Genomic DNA, 19,461 nt, shown 5'->3' with positions numbered 1-19,461 from the left:
TATTTACATGGGACCTGGTATAAGCACCAAAATCCTCTTCATAATGTTACTTCCAGAGGAGATGACTCTGGGAGCTAGGGAAGATACATGAAATCCCAGTACCAAACCTCTGACCCTCCATTACCTCTTTTGATGAGTAATGGAAAGTAGAAACTAAGTGACAGAACAAATTCATACCATGCTAAAGGGCATCCCAAAGTTTATGTACCATTCAAGCCCTACCTTGAAGGCTGAGGATGGGACTTAAGTAAACACAAACCCTCCTCTACCCAGTTTCTTTGAACAATGTGAATAAATTACCAAGAAAACTATACAAGGTTTTAGGAAAGACCAGGACATGGACTTGTGCTGGGTCTGGCTGGAATGTAGTTAACATTCCCTTCAGAGGCTCATATAGTGCTGTGCTCTGCACTGGTAGCTAGAACAGCATTGGTATCACACCCATGTTCCGTATATTGCTGAGCAGTGCTGGCAGAACATCAAGACTCTCTCCAACTTCTCCCAGAGAAGACTCTCTCCAACCTTCTCCCAAGGCTGAGGGTGGGCAAGAGGTCAAGAGGCAGGGCATCAGGGGCCGTCATCAGGGCAGCTGACCTAAACCAACCAAGGGGATATTCCATACCACATCTCATATATCTTTGTCAAAGTAGCAGTTCCAGACATGAAGAGTACATCCTCCAAAAAGAGGAATAACAAGAAAACTTAGGTGTATGGCGGCATCTTGATGTGCAATGGCCAAACTCACATAGATAAAGAGTAGAATAAGAGACATTCAGCAAGGTACATCACCTTTTCTTAGCTATCTCCCTAGATGGCTAATAGAATAGCCAACTTTCAAGGCTTCCTATTGCATTCAATGTGATGTGAAAAGACACAATAGACTGAGTCCTAGATATGCAGCTGTATCTATCCTAATTACAAAGACCTTGGCTCATTACCAGGAGGGGGTGTATGAGCAAGAAATCAAGAGCAAGTATAAGCAAGATTAATATTTTCATAACCTAAGATTTTAAATATCCCTTCATACTCCTAAAAAAGCAAGTAATGTAAAGGAAGTCTGAAAAATTTTGTGACATTTTCAAAACGTGCCTTGACACAGGTATGCAATACGAAGGTGACATGTTTAGATATATGACTATATTTAATTGTGTTAGCTCAATTTTTTTGATTTGTTACCTGGCTTTTCTGACAACTTTATGTCTGATTTTCTTAGCTTTATTTCTAGACCCTTGCTTGAGATGCTGAAAACATCATTGCAGCTGCACAACTTATTTTTTTTAAATCTATTGGTGGTGATATATATAATACCTCTTAAAATTGGCTTTATGGTACGGAGTTGAAGTATTCTTTTCTAGTCTGAGAGTTAAAAGTGGAAAAGTGGAAAGTGCCATGGGAGATTGCTTAAAGACAGCACCTAGAGCAAAAATGTTAATATAGAACAGTAACTCCTTTTTTGTTGTTGTTGATGTTGTTCATGAAGAGGATCCAGCTGCAGAAATACTGGTTTTTAACTAAGGAACAAGATGAACGGAGGTTTCAGAACTGAGTTTTAAATAGCAAGTTCTTGATTTGGATTTTACGTTGCCCGTCTACTTAGATTTATTTCCACAAGAGGGCGGTAGTGAACTATAAATGTATATTATGCCGGTACTCAACAGAGTGGAGGTTGTAGCGAAATTATTTATATTTTGAAACAGTCCGTTGTCACACCATTATAATGCAAAATTACTCTCTGAAATTAACAAAGCCTACGCCTGTAATAAAATCTTCCAAGAAGGGGGAAAAACATAACAAAACAAAACAAAACAAAACAAAAAAACAACTAGGTATATAGGAAAAGTTTTCAGCATGTTTCAGTACAAACAAGGAAGAACCTGAGATGGCAGAAATTAGAGATATATCAACTACAGGGCTTTACTCATGTTTCTACCAACTGCTGAGATATGTCATTATTTGTTCTGTGTTGGATTTTAGTGTTTAGCTAGTATCTTTTTCTATAATTATTTAGTCGCATGTTGAGATTTTTATTTATTTTAAGCAAAAATTTAATTTATCCCATCTATATATTTTTAGCTCGATTTCTATAGACTTCTTTACATCTTCTTTTTTTTACATCTTCTTTTACATATTTTTACATCGTCTTTCTTTTTTTTTTTTCTTGCCTCATGTGTTGGTATCCAGTAATTTTTATAGCTGTTATGCATGTCTCAGACAACCATCTTGAAAATAGGTGTGTATATCTTCCTATGGAGGGAAAAAAGAAATACAAGATAGCTATTGTGAAATTTGAGCTGGAACAGCACCTTCCTCCTCCCTTCTCCTCCCCTGCCCCACCCCCCCCTTTTTCCCTTTTTTTTTTTTTTTAACATTATCAGGGACAGAAAACCTATTTCCCAATTAGATCTATTATAATATGTTTAACAATTAACAGTTCACTCTTGGAGTCTAGAGAAACAATTTGCAATGGAGAACAATTCTTTACTTAAAGTTCCTTCCAGGTATCAGCTCAATTTTAAGCCCTTGAGTAATGCTAGTAATATTCTACATAATTAATTTTCTTGCTTTCATTTTTATTATCATAGGAAATACTATTATGACTGGGTTACCCATACCTTTGATATATATTTTTTTGAAAATATATCAGTTTGGGAATTTGAAGTTAAAATGGTAAGATCTTGCAATTAGCCAAACTCTTTCAAACTCTGATAATTCTGTACTTTAAAATATATATATATATTAACTGTTATAAAAGCTAAGTCTCCGTGGGCATCAGTAAATTCATGAGAAATGATATCTTGGGCAGAAAAGGGAACAAAAAGTTCAGAGAATGAAAAGAAAATGAATGCACTACTACAAAAACTAAAAGAAAGAGAGTTTAAGAACTAAAGGAGGCAAGCTTTTTTTTCCATGCAATTAATTTTATACTGCATTTGTGTGATATTTCATCTACTACAAATAAAATCTTATTCTTATACTTTGGTTTTCAAAAGTTCCTGAAAATTCGTATCTACTTCATGGTTCAGCAGAATGCAGCTCAATTTAAACTGTATATTGCAAATATCTGACAAAGCTGATCCACTTTTTACCTTTATTTATTTATTTATCTATTGTAATGTATTTGCACTGGAAACCCAGAGTTTCTATTGCTTTATTTCATTGTATCAGTGAAAGAAATTTTTTCAGTCTAAAAGGGGGTAACAACTTTGGTTTTCCACTGTTTCAGGATGTCTTTTTGCTTTTGATAAGGATTTAAAAACCACGTGTAATCTTGGCATTCTGTCTACATGGGATGAGCAATGTGGTTCCCTGGTGTAAGAGCACCACTTATATGCTTACCAATCCTGAAAAATATCTTTGAATATTTGAAAGAATTCTGTAGAATAGCTGTGCAGCCAGGTTTTCTGTATGCTTGATTCTTTTAGAATTAGTCTGAACATCACCTGAAGATGATGTAACCTTAATCATATTTTAAGATATCTATTGAAATACTTGCTTTAAAAACAAACAAACAAAAAAATACAACAAACTATGAGGTGGAGCACTACTCACCTCACAAATCGTCATGTGGTTATGCTTGAATTTTGTGTAGATAACAAAACAAAGTTAATTTTCTGAAGGGATTAATGTCACTCTTTAATAGTGCCAGTATATTAACATTTCCTGCTGTTTTGTGGTTGTTTTTGTTGTTGTTGGTTTTTGTTTGTTTTCTAAAGGTGATTTGCGTATAAAATCTTATATATTATGAAACATGCTGCACAGGGAAACACCTGCATTAAAAGCACTGTTTTATGCCTAAAAATACACTTACAGGACTTTTTTTTTTTTTCAATACCTGCAGTACACCTCTGATCTGTCCTCTTCCACTGCAGTTAGTTATCTGCTGCATGGAATAGCAAGGAACTAACCTTAGACCAAACCACGAAATATAAAAGCAGTCACTGAGCTTAATAAAATATCTCAAAATGTTTTCTATTACATTGAAAAGTTGAACTTAAAATGCCTATAAACATACAGCAACATTTATAAATAAGAAAGACAACTCTTTTGCCCAACGTGGCCTCTCTATAGTTATAGAGCTTTCCAGTCCTGGTTTGCCTAACCCTTCTTTCAAGCATTCATTGGAAGACAAAAGCAGTCACGCTCTTGTTGGTAAGCTAAATTCACATAGTGATGCTGGCAAATTGGGGCAGAGAGGTGTATCTTAGAAGTATGACGAAAGGAACATCGTGATAGTGGAGGAGAAAAAGTTTGAGAGGAGTGGAGTTCTGTGATGGGAGATCTTGGTGACATTTGGAAGGACTGAAGCATTTCAGTGGTGCAGCAGAAGTGAGAAGCTGAAGGCTCAACAGAGAAGAAAGGGAAGACTTTCAAGTGCAGAGTCCCAGGAAGAGGGACTTTGGCACCTGAGCCTCTTGTAGGTCCTTCAGCTCCCATTCAGATGTCTTGCTGACACTTCAAGTTGTCCCTGCTCACTTGAAACCTGTCATGAGAACATACTCATAAGGCTTTCTTTCACTTCAGAGTGTATTAGAGTGCAGAGAGATGAGCACAGGGTGACTGACATTTAACATAAGAGGACGGAGACTTTTAAATTTCTTATGAATGGACAGAGTACAGAAGATCAATAGAAGCAAGAGAAGCATACTGCAAAGATGAAACACATTTCAATCTAGTCGTGGAGAGAAAATATTTGAAGTAGAATAGTGTCATATTTTAGAGCAGGCTGCCTCATATTCCATTTCATACTCCACTTTAGGAAGACATTTTCACAAATGAAAGAAACAAGCAAAAACATGAGTATGGCAATCAGAACAAATTATTAGACTGATTGGGTTTATTTGGATATTTTTAACATTTACTGCTGGGTGTACAGTTGCTAATTGAGCTGTTTGGTACTCTTCTTTATCAAAATCAGAGGTAAAGATGTTAGATATGATGAGAAATATAAACACAGCCCAAGGATGACTGATAAGGGAGAGCACAATAATTTTTTGCATGCAAGTATAAACGACAAAGAAAGGTAAGGAAGACATCCATGGAAATGTAAAGGATGGGGGAACTGAATCAGAAGCCTCTATGTAAATCATTTTATAAACCCAGTCAAGTTACATGGAAGTTGTAAAAATCTCTGAATGGGTAAGAAATAAAAATCAAGAGGAGATGGTCAATATTTGGGTTAATAGAAGGAATTCTGATACAAAGGAAGAGCTTAAGGAAGAGGAATGTACAGGTTGGGAGCTTACCTGCTGGAAAGCAGCCCTGCAGAGAAGAGCCTGGGAGTCCTGGTGGATGGCAGGCTGACCATGAGCCAGCAATGTGCTCTGGTGGCCAAGAAGGCCAAAGCTATCCTGGGATGCATTCAGAAGAGTGTTGCCAGCAGGTCAAAGGAGATGATCTTCCCCCTCTACTCAGCCCTGGTGAGGCCGCACCTGGAGTACTGTGTTTGGTTCTGCTAGAGGGACATGGAGCTACTGGAGCAAGTCCAGGGGAGGGCTATGAAGACTGGAGCATCTCATGAGGAGAGGTGTAGAGAGATGGGCCTGTTTAGCTTGGAGAAGAGAAGACTGAGAAGGGATTTTATCAGTGTGTACAAATACCTGAAGGGAAGGTGTCAAGAGGATGGGGACAGACTTTTTTCAGTGGTGCCCAGCAACAGGAGGCAACAGGCACAAATTAAAACACAGGAAGTTCCAGCTGAATATGAGAAAACATTTATTTATTGTAAGGGTGACAGAGCACTGGAACAGGTTGCCCAGAGAAGCTATGGAGTCTCCTTCTTTGGTGATATTCAAAACCCACCTGGATGTGATCTTGTGCAAAGTACACTACTGCTTGTCATGGGTGTTGGACAAGATGATGATCTCCAGAGGTCCCTTTCAACCTTAACTATTCTGTGATTCTGTGAATGGGCTTCAATGTAGCCCAAACTGACCTTGTCTGTGGGCAAAGAAAATTATCAGCCAGAATTGCTCAGGCAGTAGGCTCTCCCTTCAAATAAAAGTTAAATTATTCCATGGAAATTATTCCAAAAGCCAAAATATTGTCATTGGGAAATATTGTTCCATTAATACCATAAATACACTTCAGGTACTTTTGAATCAACTTCTCTTTTTGTCCATTTTGCATGTCAGAATATATCTCTGTAGAGACAACAGTCTCCTCCACTGATGAGGAAAAGCAAAATATTACAAGTTATTGGCCAAAATACTTCACAATAGAATTTAGCCCAGTGTAAAAGCCTGTACTAGAAAGCATAGTCAAGAACAAGCTATCCATAATACAGTTCCTGCACTAGAACATCATCCTGAATCAACACATTTCAGCCTTAATTAAAAAATAAAATAAAGTAAAATAAAATAAAATAAAATAAAATAAAATAAAATAAAATAAAATAAAATAAATAAAATAATAAAATAAAATAAAATAAAATAAAATAAAATAAAATAAAATAAAATAAAATAAAATAAAATAAAAATCAGTTAAAAGTCTTTCAAAGACAATAAAATCGTAAAAAGCAATAATGTGTTTTGTAAGATGGCACTCACTCACTCATACATAAAAAATATATATTTAAAACAATACTAAAGTGGGGGAAAATAACTTTTTATGCTTAACTCTGTTCAGAGTTTCATGATTGAAGTAACATTAAATTTGCTGTTGAATTTAAGTTCTGTATAGCTGTGATACACAAGGAGAACACAGCATATATTTACCAGAAGCAGAGATTTAATCTCTTTGGGGGTCAAAATGAATATTACAAGGTTTTAAAATTAAATCAATAGCATGATTTAAGTTAAAACTGCTTTAAAATAAATTCATGGTACCATATAGATCCATATAATATAGATTTTTTTTTTTAAGAATTTGTAATATTTTCTGTTGCTTAACTTTTCTTCTTCGCCTTGCTAATATTTTGTTCTTTGGATTTATTTATTTATTTGGATTACTTCCATTAAATTAATCAAATGTATTCTTTTATTTTTCTCTTCCTTTCCAATACAAACACTTTTTTTTTTCTCTTCCAAAATTTTGACTACAAACTGACACTTGAAAGAGAACACAGGTACATACAATTGAAATTATACAGCTTCCATTTGATCCCAGTGACACTGAAGATAGGCTAGCTTCAGGGAAAGTAATGATTTTTGACATTGCCAACATCCTTGTGCTTCCCTTAATTTACTCTTTGTGTGTGCAATCAAATTTAGAAAAGAAATGTCACCTGAATTAGAATAGGGCTGATACCAGATTTTGGCACAGGCTAAGAATTTTAATACAAAATAGCAACAAAAAAAAAGAAAAGTAAAGGTTTGCAAGGACAATAAAGGACACTGTAAGGTTATATGTATTACCTGCAATTTCTGGCTGTTGAAAAGTTGTGAGGTAACAGATATTTGTGAAATATGTTTGAATGACAAATTCTGTTGTCATACCTGTCACATCTCTGCATAAGTTCTCCAGGAAGACTACATCACGCAGTTACAGAACTGGAGAGACAGCTTGTCTCTTGGAGGGCTTCATAACAAGGAGTGTTAGGTGGGAGAAAGGCAGTGGAATCTGCCTTTGAGTAAGATAGAAAATGGGCATATTACCTGTTAAAAAAACTAAATGGATAGTACTATACTAACATGTCTTAATGAATATAAAATTTTCAGGGGAAAACAATAACAAAAAAAAAAAAGCATAGTTTCATTTGTGAGAAACAAACATAAATCATCAGATAAAGAGTATTAACAAGAAACATAATGGTTGGAGAATATGAGAGGCTTTTTCCAACCAGCAGAAAAAAATTATCAGGAAATAGTTGTTTACACTAAGGATAATTCTATTATAGGTGCAAGATAGTATAAACCGGTCATTGTATAATTGTATTTATACAGAGCTTACAGTTCTGAGCTGAGTAAGGTCAGCAACAGCCTTACAGAAGACATAGTGAGGATGAAAGTACCTAACCAGCTTTAAGACAGTGCTATATATGTGACAAAAAAATAAAAAGTTACCTTCAATAGCAAAGAAATGGATCTACCTGCTCCAGATGACTGACTTCAGTCCAATATTCTGTATTCTTATTATCACTGTCATATGCAAAGCATCCTTGAAAAGCCTATCTTCTACTGTCAAGTAAAGTATTTAAGTGCATGGATAACCAGGCTGATTGTTGGTAATTATCATACTAACTAGAAGTGAAAGGGATTGTGAGACTAGTTAGATAAAGACTATGTCATGAATGGATTATTTACCAATATGTTTAAATTAAAACAGCAGCCAGTTTTGATATACACTTAATAAAACAATGATAGGCTATGCATTCTCCATTTTACAATGTTATTTCTCTTCCTCTGATTAAGGTACATATGCCTTTAAATGATTCAATGAAGGTTTAAAATATATAAAAGTCAGCATATATTAAGTGCGTATTTTTAATATCATTCACCTTAATTGTTTTTAAAACTGATAAACAAATATGGTCACAGTAAAAGTATTATACTGCTTAAAATGTGATCTAATTACAATCCCAGTTTTTATTGCCTGTGTTCACAATTCATTTGGGAGTAGATGGTATATGCCATGAGTGCAGCATAGAACATTGTCACTGTTCAACAGTATCATGCTGGAAATCCAGAAACTTTTCTGGGCATTCTAATTTACTAGTATACTTACTGGCTTTTGTGAGAGCTCAGGAAAATGCTTATGGATTACCATGGGAGGGGAAAAATACTATCCTACAAGCTCTATACAAGCTCTAAAGCTTGTACACACTGATGACTGCCAAACCAAAATGTTCATTTTAAAAGTATTTTCTTGTTCTGACTTAAAACATTTTAAAAGTTCATAAACAACTGAAGATAGGGCTTTGGGAGAATGAAATTCATACTACAAGTCCCATCAAATAAATGTTTCATAATGTGTCCATTTAGATGTATATAGTAGTGTCCTTGAAAAAGACATGAGTCAAATGAGTCAGACTGATTGTTTTAAATGCAGCTTTAATTTTTTTAGTATGGAGAACTAATCACATTTTAAAGTCTTCTTGAAAATATCAAACTATCTTAATACTAGCCTAGGAAATTAGCACAGGCTAGAGACTTGCCTGGGGTAAATCTATGGAATTCATTTGAATTCAAAACCTAGACTCCAGAACTGAACTTGATTGTCTTTTCTCTTTTAATAACTGTAGTCCTCTCAAAGTCAGAATATCAAACAGAAGTGAGAGCACTAATGTTGAGGAAAGTAGAAAGTGATAAATCTTAGCATCTTTGAGATCGTGGAGCAAGCTTTCTTTTTTTTAAAAAACAAAAGTTCTATATCTCGTATTCAAAGCAGAGAATGAAACCTTCAGCAGGACATGTTCAGAATGACATGTATTACTTCGGGTTTTTTTGTTGTTGTTGTTGTGTTGTTGTTGTGGTTTTTTTTTTTTTGTACTTCTTTAAATTGCTTCCTTCCTTCACACTAATTTAAATCAAGAGCACATACACCAAATTCAGTGTTTTCATTGAATTCAGTGGATACACATCTAGAAACAAAAAGGAAAGATAGGCACATTCAGTACACTGGATAAAAGCTTTCCTTCATGTTGTCTATTATTTTCTCAATTTGATGGGAAGTAGAACATGAATCTGGCTTACCAATTTGATTCGAAGTACTTTAGAAAGAGTTCAGATCTGAAGGATGTAAATATATACTAGCTAAATTAACGGCTGGCAATGAATCTAAATAAAAGTGCAAAATTAAATTGGATTAAAACAAAGTTCTCTAGATCAGTGTTTGCCTAGATACTAGATTAATGTTCAACTGATAATCTATCTTTCATGAGCAGGACTTTTTCTAAGAGAAGGAAAAAATAAAGAAAATCTGTTTTTCTTGAGAAGGTCTTTTAAAATATATATATATATTACAAATTTCATATTAGCATAGGGGAAAAATAAATGTCCTAGATTTCAGTGCTTTAGGTCTTCATGAAAACTTGTCCAAACTCTGAGTTTCCTTTTGTCCAACAACCTTCCTATTTTCTGTGATTGCTCAGAAAAATTGTCAGCCAAGCATGTAGAATACATTTTATAAGATCAATAAGGTAAGAAAATTATAGTATATAGAAAAGAGTAGTATTGTTACAACTTTGTAAAGACAACTTCCAAATAAAAGATACAAAAGATACAAAAAATAAAAATAAATCAATATGAAGCAGAATAATGTCCAAACATGCTGAAAAGAGTACATGAAGGAGTGGAATAAGTTATTAGCCACTTAAAAATGTAGGGAAGAGGTGTCATCTTTCTTAACATATTTTTTTCTCTTTTGCTATATTTCCATATTGATTAAGAAGCAAGTTATAAATTCCTTTGAAAATCCTAAAACAACACATACAAATGTGCCACCAGCATGGCACATTTAAATCTGAAGAAACTGTTCACCTTTTATAAAGAAATGTTCAGCGTTTAAGTCCATTTCAATTATGTGAAATTATAGCAAATAAATCTGAACTAAATTTGATCAATATGCTCATAGTGAAAATCATAGATTCAAAGAATCGCAGAATAGTTGAGCTTGGAAGGAACAGTGAAGGTCATCTGGTCTAACTTCCTTGCTTGAGCAGGGTCACCCAAGCAGGTTGCCCAAGACTATGTCCAAAAGGCTTTTCAATATCTCCAAGGAGAAAGACCACAACCTCTCTGGGCAACCTGTGCCAGTGCTCCGACACCCATACTGTAAACAAGTGTTTCCTAATATTCAGAGCAAATGACCCGTGTTTCAAGTTTGTGCCCTTTGCCTCTTGTCCTGAAATCACAAATGGCACCTCTGAAAAGAGGCTGGCACTGTAGTCTTTGCAACCTCCTTTGGGGTTTTTATCGATATATTTGAGATTCTCCATGAGCCTCCTGTTTTCCAAGCTAAACAATCCCATCTGTCTCAGACTTTTCTCATGGGAGAGATGAGCATCTCTACTGTCCTGTCCTCCTCTCAATCCTGTCATCATCTTTGAAGTCTTTCATTACACACTCTCCAGTCTATGTCCCTCTCATACTGGGGAGCCAAAAACTGGACATAGCACTCTAGGTGTGGCCTCACCAGTGCTGAATCAAGGGGAAGGATCACCTCTTTTTACCTCCTGGCAGCACTATGGCTAACACAGCCAACAGTACAACTGACCTTCTTTGCAGCAAGGTCACATTGCTGGGTTATGTCATAACTGTGCTTATATTATACTTTCAGTTAGTCTTGCTGGTTGTGAATACAGCAGCAAGCAGATACCATTGGTAACCAGATTCGAAAAGTAGAGGGTGTGATCTTGTCTTTCTTTGTAATTCTAAGAAAAGCAGCTAAAGCCTGGTGTGTCAGATCTGGTTAAGCACATCCACAGCTTTTCCAGTATGAACTATTCTGCTGAAGACAACCTATCTTATCAATTAGAGGTTTTCAGGGCTATATTTTGAATAGTAAACAGCATATGTTTTATCACATTCCTATTTAATAATGGTGTGTTTGTACCAGGATAAATTGCAGAATTCATGCAAGACCAATATTTGGTCAATATATGGTCAGTAATTTTTGAAGCATCCATATTGTCTTCATTACCTTTTGTGGCAGAACTGCTTACTGATTTTCATTTAAAAAAAAAATAAAATAATAAAATAAAGAGTTGAGTTCAGTTCCTTTGCAAAGAGGTTAGTTTCTTTGCAAAGAAGAGGTTTTGAGCTTTCTCCATTACCCCAAATGTTGTGAATGCCTACAAAAAAAAAAAATATCTTGTAACAGGAAGGCTTACATCAACCAGCACAGGGACAGAGGGATGACAATATCCTAGGAAGACCTGGGGGAAATAAAAACAACTAATCCAAGGTCCATGAAGAAACAGAAAGGAGGAAGATGATGAACAAACCAAAAAAAGGCTCTGAGACAAGGAAAACTCCTGAGACATGGAGTTCCTTCTTGAGGACATTCATGGTATACAGTAGGTGTGTCATTTAAAAATACCTATAGTAAGAGAAGAAGAAATATGGACTTTCAGAGGAAAAAATGTGCCTTGTAGAGGAATCTGACCTATAAGAGTTGGATTTTGGCTGTATATCGTGTATGAGCTATAGCTTAGAAGAGCTGGATACCTAGATTTCACAGGAGGCCTACCTGCTGCATCATATAAATAAAACTGAAGGGTAAATGACTGTTATCTAATAAAATAATAAATAATAACATAATTATGAATAAACAATAAAAATAAATAAATCAGAATTTGAAATGTATTTGGAGTCATTGTATCATTAGTAAGTCTGCCTGAAAAAAACAGCATTGAAAATGTTAACAAGAGTATGTATGCTTCTGGTGGCATAGACCTACTGAATCCAACACAAATACAGTAATCTGTGTTGCTCATGTCTAACAGCTATTCTTGAGCAAAACAATCCAAGCAGGTTTATGAACCTCAGCCCGAAAAACTGTGAAAAACAAACAAAAGCAAATTTGGCTCACTGATAGAAGGCAAATGACTGTGGGTCCCAGTCTTGAAAAAAATACACAGGGATAATGTGCTTCAATTTTAAAGCAGCAGTTACTTCCACCTCCTCACAGCAGGGTGTATTCTGCATACAAGACATATAGGATCCTACAAGATATATATAGGATCTCATCTAACAGAATGAGAACAGATTTTGACACGTTTAATAAGGAACCTTACAGAGTAAAAGTGCAGGGTTTAGCATTTTCATGAGACTCCTTGAACTGTGACTTATTACCCAAAGAGACCCTTTAGATACCTAGGAAGGCACCGCTTAAGGATTCAGATAGTCTAATCTGTTCTATCAATGGTTATAGATAGACAGTGCTGGGCTTTTTTCATATCAAGATTGTTTCAAGTCAGGAAGCGCTGGTCTAGTTCTTGTGTAATCACACTACCATTTTGCCTCCACCTGCCACAGAGCAAAGTGTGAATCAAAGAACATTTTTATTATACGGCTAGAGAAGTTCCCTAGCAGCAGGAATGATCCAGGTGCTGACATTAGTAGCTAGCACCATTTAATATAATTTCTTGTGCTCAAGACATCTGCTTGGAGATACACCACAGCAGCACATGAGACCACAGCCATCTTATGGTGGAAATTGGTAAGCACAGAATCACAAATTGCATCAGATGCCCTTTTGGAGACTCCTGAATCACAGCCTCTGTGTCTTACGTATGCCTCAAGGGACAGGACTGAAATGAAGGACTTCAAACCAAGGCACAGATGAGCACGTCACGTGGTAGTGGCATGTCCCTATTTGAAGCTTGAAGTAGATAAGCAGCAAATCATCAGTGATTTCAGAAGTGTGAAGCTGCTTGATGAGTTGTGTCATTCTCACAGGCATAACAGGAAGCATGAGGTTATCATTAGTGAGGGGGAAGATACTGCCTTAGAGTTTAGTAACTTGGGAGCAGCCCAACGTTAGCTGTGAAACAAGAGAAAAATGAAGGTAAGAGCGTGGAAAAGACCAAGAAGTGAAAAGCCTGGGCAGCAAGAAGATATTGAAGCCATGAGGAAAAAGTTAAGGAATTTTTAATACAGCATGTACAGTGAAAGGAGATTAAATTGCCAAAAAAAAAAAAAAAAAATTGAAGACATATACAGTTGTTCGAGTGTAGTATCTGCTTCTTTCCACAGGAGACTAAAAGCTGACAGCTCAGGTGTGTAAGAGAATTAAGGGGCTCCAAACTCATTGCATTTCAGTAACATTAAAAACTTACTTTCCTGAGACCTCTTGTGAACTCTGACTTCTAACAACCCTGACAGAGATATAAACAGTGCATATTTACATACAGAAATTACTATGCTACGTTTGACTTATGTGCATCCTCTGGCACTGTGCAGTACCTTTAGAGGAAAGCAAAAGAACCACTGTTACAAACAACTGAAATAAATTTTCTGTATGTGGAAGTTGTTTTTTACTTGGTACCTATGAAAAAATGTTGCTTCCCACAGAAATCCTGATCTTATGGCACTGTTTGATATACTCTAGAGTTGTACAAATATTACAATGTGAAATGGAATATATTAATCAGAAAATGTTCTTCTCATGACTGACAGTTGCATTTTCTCTTGTGTCTCTATTGGATAAACTGCTTCCTACAAGCTGTACGATACACTGCAGCAAATTTTGCTTAGTGAGAAGCCTAAGATGAGATGTGTTTGTATAATTGTTTTTTTCCTGAAATTCTGTAGTATTTGATCTTTCATGAAATATGGAATATAATGCTTCTTTTTTCCCTACCATTTTGTCTTCAGCTGTGCTTTGTCATAAGGTAAATTTTCTTCTAGCACTTTATGTTTTTCAACTAAGTTTTGACTCATTCTGGAATTATACTAACCTCTTAATGTCAGCACTTTGGGGAGTGATAATTGTATTTTATTTTCATATATATATATATGTATATAATTTGTATATATATATCAAATGTTTTTAAATGTTTGTATTTAACATTTATTTAAACGTGTATTATTTTTTTCAATAGACAATTTTTTTCAATAGACCATTCTGTGGCTACCGGATGTGTATTTGATATGCTGAATATACTTTGCATTTCTGATGTGTATATGCGCTGTGGCCATTTCTGACCAATCTACATGCCTAGGAGACCTGGAAGCCTGAATCACTGTCCAAAGTGGAGGACTTCAGTGCTTCTAGGAGCAGTGATCAAACTCAAGAAATGGTAGGGCTGCTGATCTTGCTTTATTTGGGACAGGAGATATAATTGTCATTACTAAAAGAAAGCAGTCGTGTGAGAGGCTTTACATTTTCAGTCTAGATCAAGGATTTGGATATGGATACCTACAAGCAAATAAATAAATAAATAAATAAATAAATAAATAAATAAACAGATAAGTTACTTAGGAGAATGTTGGCCATCTAGCTCATAGGCCTTAGCCATTCTTGGGAGTATTTCCAGTTATTCCACTCACCAACATGATCAGCTCCAGTTCAGTATGTTCAGGAGCTGAGCAGGAGATCATGGTGTGCAGAGTGGTTCCTACATCGAAGCAATCCCAGGGAGGGAAGGAAGCTTCCAAGCTCTGGCAGCCCTTGCAAGAGCAGCTGAGGAGGCTTGGGCATGGCCAGGAGCAGTGGCAGCCACCCCCACACATACAAAGGCAGCCTGTGGAGATCACAAATGACCAGAAGCCTGGTGATCAAGGTAAGTAAACAGGGCTTAGCACACCAATCAGGGCCTGGCGTGGCAGTTTGTGCAGCAGTTCATACAGGAGGGTGGAAGGCAGGCCACTTTCTTCTATTCTGGGAGCAACAGGAAGCAGCCTCCTAATGAAATAAAAATGGTGTCCACCTGCAGCAACTTCTGGGCTGAGTCTGAAACTCAGGCAGAGGGGATGCAACCTCCCCATACAGATGCTTACATCCAAACAGACCTCCCGAGGACCAAAAGTGCTTCCCAGAACCTCAGTTGCTCAGAAGCCCAGAAACTGGAAATCCCCCTAGCGCCTGAAGGCAGAGCCCGGTGTCATGGATGCAGGTGTGCCCCACTGGACAAACTTTTCAAGCAAGTTGCCATGTTGCAATAGGAGCTCACGAGGCAAAAGTATCCAGGCATACCAGTGAGAGATTGATGTGTGGTTCTGTGTGCTGACACAATCTGAGCAACAGCCCTGCCTTAAGTCCTTGCAAGGAGAAGGTAAGCTAACTTCCAGCCCTGAGTTGACAGGCTTGACTGACTGACAAGGCAAGGGAGGCTGAACCCTTTTCTCTGTTCAGAGCAGAAGGAGTACCCACCTGTTGTGCTTTACACAACAGATACAGTGTTCTAGAGCTGGAAAGAGTGTATGAGCGATAGTCAAGACCCAGGAAAGGACTACCATGCAAAATTGGACCAGCCTACCACATGCATTAGAACCGGTGCCATGGAAAAAGTCATTGGAGATTCCTTGCTGAAAGGCACTGAAGCACCCAGTTGCCATCTGGACAGTTTCTCTAGAGAGGTTTGCTGCCTACTGGGGGCCCACATTCACAATATCACAAAGAGGTTACCAAGGCTGGTAAAGTCAGGAATGTGAGGACTACCACGCATTCCTGATTTTTCATGTAGAGCCAAATGAGGCTGCAATGAGGAGACCGAAATATCACAAAAGACTTTATGTCCCTCAGAAAGACGTTGAAGGGATCAGGAGCGCAGGTATTGCTCTTTATCATCCCAGTTGAAGACTGAGACCTAAGAAGAAGGAGACAAATGGATCAGGTGAATGATTGGTTGCATGGCTGTTGCCAGGCTCAGGGTTTGGAGTTCTACAATCTGGGATGCACCTTTGGGAGACCAGGCTATTTGGCACCAGATGGGGCACACCTGAGCAGGTTGGGCAAGATTGTTCTGGGCAGTAAGCTGGCTGGACTTATTATCAGGGCTTTAAGCTGAGTGACAGAGAAGAACAAGGGAATACCAACACTTTAAGAAGCAACAGGAAATTACCTGTAAATTGTCTAAAAAGGTGATGTGGCTGATAGCCCAGCTGAAGTACCTCTACACCAATGCATGCAGCATGGGAAACAAACAGGAGGAACTAGAAAACATGGTGTAATTAGAAAACTGTGACCTAACTGTTATCACAGAAATGCAGTGGGATGAATCACAACTGGAACACTGCAGTTGAGGACTACAAGCTTTTCAGAAGAGACAGGCAGGGAAGGAGGGGTGAGGATGTTGCACTCTATGTTAAGACATGGTTAGATTGTGAAGAACTGCCTCTGAGAAACAGCCATGAAGAGGATGGAAATTTGTGGTTAAAAATTAAGGACCAGACAAATAAGGGACACCTTGTGGCTGGGGACTAATACAGGCCATCTGATCAAGGTCTTCCTGCTTCAGCTGCAAGAAGCATCATGCTTGCAGGCTCTCGTCTGGATGGGGCATTTCAACCACCTGGATGGGAAAGCTACACAGCAGGCTGTAAACAATCCAGGAGACTCCCAGAGTGCATCAAGGATAAATTCCGGGTCCAGATATTAGATAAACCAACCAGAGAAGAAGCATTACTGGACCTCACTACACGCTCCCCTCTTATATTCTAACCCTATGGATGGAGTTTGCAGACCTCCATCCACAGTGTTTATTTGCAATAAGCAGGAGAAAGCTCCTCAGTTCCCATTTGCCCAAGGCTGGTGCTCATCAGTGACACTAACAAGCCTGAGTATTCTCCACACATGCATCCCGTCTCTTTCCATTCATTGAAAAGTCCTGGCAGTCAGGTGAAGTCCCTGGTGACTGGAGAAAGGGAAACATCACTCTGATTTTGAAAAAGGGTAGCAAGGAAGACTCGGGGAACAAGAGACCAGTGAGCCTCACCTCTGTGTCTGGCAAGATCATGGAAGAGATCCTCCTGCAAGCAATGTCAAGGCACATGGCAAGACAAGGAGGTAATCCAAGACAACCAGCATGGCTTCACCAAGGGCAAATAATGCCTGACCAATCTGGTGGCTTTCTATGATGGAGTGACTGCATCAGTCAACAAGAGAAGACCAACTGATGTCATCTACTTGGAATTCTTCAAGGCCTTTGACATGGTCCCACATGGCATCCTGATCTCTAAATTGGAGAGAGATGGATTTGAAGGGTGGACCATTCAGTGGATCAGGAATTGGCTGAATGGCCACAGCCAGAGGGTTGCAGTCAATGGTTCTATGTCCAGGTGGAGGTTGGTGGTGTACCTCAGGGGTTAATCTTGGGGCCAAGCACCCTCAGCAAGTTTGCAGATGACCAAGTTGAGTGGTACAGTTGTTATGATAGAAGGAAGGAATGCCATTCAAAGGGACCTGGACAAACTGGAGAAGTGGCCCCATGTTAACCTAATGTGTTTCAACAAGGACAAGTACAATGTGTTGCAACTTTGTCAGGGCAAACCCAAACATGAGTACAAACTGAGAGAAGAACTCATTGAGAGTAGCCCTGCAGAGGACTTGGGGGTTCTGGTGGATGAAGAGCTCGACATGAGCTGGCAGTGTGCACTTGCAGCCCAGAAGGCCAACTGCACCCTGGGCTGTATCAAGAGGCATGAACAAGATGCCAAGGGAGGTGACTGTCCCCCTCTACTCTGTCTTAGTGAGGCCCCACCTGGAGTATCTAGGTCTGGGACCCCCAGCACAAGGAAGATGTGGAGCTGTTAGAGCAGGTCCAGACAAGGGCCACAAAGATGATCAAGGGGCTGGAGCACCTCTCCTATGAAGAAAGGCTGAAAGAGCTGGGGCTGTTCAGCCTTGAGAACAGAAGGCCCTGGGGGAAACCTTATTGCAGCCTTCAGTACTTAAAGAGGCTTATAAAAAAGATGGAGAGAGGCTTTTCACACAGGCAGGTAGCAATAGGAGAAGGGGGAACAATTTCAAAGTGAAAGAGGGGAGACTAGATTAGATGTTAGTAGGAAATCCTTTACTCAGAGGGTGGGTGAGACACTGGAAATGGTTGCCCAGAGAGGTTGTGGATGCCACATCCCTGGAAGTGTTTAAGGCCGAGTTGGATAGGCCCTGGGCAACCTGATCTAATGGGTGACATCCCTGCTCATGGCAGGAGGTTGGAACTAGGTGAATTTTAAGGTGCCTTCTAACGCAAGCCCTTCTGCAATTCTATGATTTCCAGTGATTTAAGGAAGCAAAGAATACTAATAAATGCCTTTATCTTTCTCTGCCTACACCTGAACTTCCTGACATTTTTTCCATTCATCTAAAATATTATCAACCCTTTCTGTAGGGAATTTTGAATGATTTTCACCATCTCTAGAGCAGCAGGAGGCAGTCACCATCATTATAACATAAACCTCACTTACTAGCTTCCTTCATGGGAAGAATGCACAGAAGCTGTCAAAATTACTGTGGCGCATTACATGCTGAAAATATTCTCTCCACAGCTGACTCTGTTTTGTAAAGCCTGTTTATTTCATAACAGAGGGAATACTGGTGAATGTGAAGAAGCAGAGAACAAGAACTTCTTTCCATATGTTCATCTGCATGAATGGCAATCTCTCCAAGGGAGCAAACAATGCATTGAGATGAGATGTGTGAAAAAACAGAAACTTTTTCAGCCATAGTAAATGAAATACCTGGCTCACACAGTCCCAAGAAGAAAAAGAAAAAAGTTTAAAAAAAAAAAAAATGTTTTTCTGTAACATAAAGAGATGCTCTCATAACAGTTCATTAAAACTATAAAATTCACTTGCTAGTTACTGACAATTTTCTGGGAACATGAAAACATATTTGGATTTCTGAGAACAGGAATTCACTGATTTAATGATGTGAGAGAAAATACAACTCTTGGTTGGAGGCCCAGTCTCAAAAGCTGCACACTACCTGTTCCCTAATTTTGTATTAGTCATCATGCTTAACTGAAAAATATACAGCTAAGCGCTTAAATAGTATCTAAATTAGGCTGTGGATGTGGTCTAAGGCTGTGGATGTGGTCTACCATGACTACAGTAAGGCCTTTGACACTGTTTCCCACAA

The sequence above is a fragment of the Anas platyrhynchos genome, chromosome 2, assembly GCF_047663525.1.
Source record: "Anas platyrhynchos isolate ZD024472 breed Pekin duck chromosome 2, IASCAAS_PekinDuck_T2T, whole genome shotgun sequence".
NCBI classification, from domain to species: domain Eukaryota; kingdom Metazoa; phylum Chordata; class Aves; order Anseriformes; family Anatidae; genus Anas; species Anas platyrhynchos.
The sequence above is the reverse complement of the archived record's forward strand: the minus strand, read 5'-3'. Positions refer to the sequence as shown.